This window comes from Octodon degus, unplaced genomic scaffold, assembly GCF_000260255.1.
Source record: "Octodon degus isolate 3935 unplaced genomic scaffold, OctDeg1.0 scaffold00087, whole genome shotgun sequence".
NCBI classification, from domain to species: Eukaryota; Metazoa; Chordata; class Mammalia; order Rodentia; family Octodontidae; genus Octodon; species Octodon degus.
Genome location: NW_004524663.1, coordinates 1,122,931 through 1,125,305, shown reverse-complemented (window position 1 = coordinate 1,125,305; position 2,375 = coordinate 1,122,931). Strand labels below are relative to the sequence as shown.

Genomic DNA, 2,375 nt, shown 5'->3' with positions numbered 1-2,375 from the left:
CATGTGACCAGGATATTTTTATAAAAATACATTTTACTTAAATGGTTTACCATTTTTTTCTGTATGACATATAAACATCTCATTCAAAGCTGAATTTAGGATCCTCTACATGTCTGCCCAGCTTATGTTTCTTATTGTTATTTTAGTCTATTAATATGTGTGGTGCATAATACTTCGCCGCCTCATGGGAACTTGGTGCATGCATGCACATAGCACATCTTCCTTCCTTTTCTATATTCTCTTTGCCTTCCCTTCCCTACCTCCAGCCATCCCTTGGTCCCCCTCCTTTTGTTCTTGCTCCGTTGTTGTTGTTGCTGTTTGCACATGCTCACGGTACTTAAGGTTCACATCCCTTGTGTGTAGCTGGTGCACGCACATAGCGCATCCCAACTTCCTCCTCTTCCTGATCTCTTGGCCCCCTTGCCTCCGAGGACGACCTACCTCTCTACTTCCTATTATCTATCTTTCACTTTGCTCTAACTTTACTGTAGGTTTCTCATGTAAGAGAAAGAATGTGATATTTGATCTTGGGTGCCTGATTTATTTCACTTAACATGGGCTCAAGGTACATCTATTTTCCCACAAGTGGCTCCAATTTATGTTTTTAGTGGCACAGTGGAACTCCATGGTGCAGATACTATTTTTTGTTTATCTACTTAGCTGCCCAACTTCGCTCATAGTTTTCTCGTTTTACTTGTGTACTCTTGGAATGATTTTGAATGATTCTTGAGACGTCACACTTTTTTTAGTTTTTTGTATTTTATAGGTATATTTTAGATATATATACTGATAACATAGGGCATTTGTATCTGTAGATGATATACCTTCCTTCTTTTGTTTTCTATCTCCCTTCTCTCCCTTCAGCCTCTCTTCTTCACTTATAAAAGCTTTGTTTCCTTTTTTCCTTGTTTTTCTTGTTTCTTCATTCCTTCCCCAATCCTTTCCCATGTTCCGCTTTTCCTTTGAACATTTTCTTCCCATTTCCCAATATTTATTTATTTATTTATTTATTTATTTAATTTATTTATTATTTACAGGGTCTCACTACAAAGCTCGGACTCTTAGTGATCCTCCTGTCTCAGACTCAGCAGCGCTGGGATTACAGGCATGCCCCACCATGCCTAGTTTCAGTGGCTGGCTTGGCGCACCCACAGCAGGGCCCACAAGGCATGTGGTACCCAGGACAGTAGTACGCCATTGTATAAAAAAATCTTTATCTATTCATTACTTGTTGAACATTTGAGACTGGGGATATAGTTCAGTGGCATAAGCACCTGCCTGGCAGACACAAGGTCCCGCGTTTGATCCCCGGTACCACAAAAACAAAACAAAACACCACAATAAAACGAACTTGTTGAAGATTTAGCTATAATAAATTGTGCCACTTTATAAACATGAGTGTGCATCTATCACTGTGGTTTGATGCTTTTAATTCATCCAGGAAGATACCAAGAAGGAGAATAGCTGGGTCAAATGCAACCTCTAGTTTTAGTTTTGTGAGAAATCTCTGCACTGATTTCCACAGTGGGGAAGGGCCCCTTTTTCCCCACCAGCATTTGGGATCAGTTGATTTCCTAATAATAGCCATTCTGTCTGGAGTGACATGTGGCCTACTTACTTTTCTCATAGCTGAAACAAAATTCCCAAAACCCAAAGTTAAAGGAGGGAAAGCTTTATTTAGCTCACAGTTTCAGAGGTTTTGGTATAATCAGCTGTCCCTAAGGCAAGGTGGCACATGACAAAGAGGAAACAGTTCATGGTGGCAAAAAAACCCCAGCAAAATCAACAAGAGAAGAGATAAGCCTTTTCTTTATTTTGTTGGTCTTTTTGAGACAAGGTCTTGCTGTGCAGTTCAGGCTGGCCTTGAGTTCACTCCTGCCTCAGCCTCCAAGTGTCAGGATTGCAGGGGTGCACCACCACACCTGGTTCAAGCCTCTTTCTGTCCTTTATATTGTATCCAGTTGGCCAGGGTTAGGTCAGTACCAATCTAATCAATGGACATCTACCCTCAATGCTAGCCCCCTTAATCCTAGTATTGAGTCATGAATTGATCACAAACTCTAGATTCAGTTACCTCTGAAAAAGCCTCATCTAAATGTACATGAGGCTTTGGGGGGCCCTCTAGACACAAAGCATAACAAGATGGACCCTTAGGGTTGCTTTAATTTTCAATTCTTGAATGACCAGTGGTGTTGAACATTTTTTTCATGAATTTATTTGCCATTTCAGCTTCATCTGAGAAGTGTCTATTCAGTTCAGATTCCCATATTTGGTCTGAATGTTTAAATCTAGGCAGTCTGATATTTTCAGTTTTTATATATTCTAGATATTAGTCCTTTGCCTGAGGAAGAGCTGGTAGAAATGTTTTTCCATTC

General features: G+C 40.2%; 1 protein-coding gene across 1 annotated transcript in view; it reads right to left on the bottom strand.

Moving 5' to 3' along the window:
- Nucleotides 1–2,375, bottom strand: part of LOC111818317 (small nuclear ribonucleoprotein E-like) — a 5,664-nt gene that overhangs the window by 733 nt on the left and 2,556 nt on the right. The gene's annotated exons all lie outside the window — the stretch shown is intronic.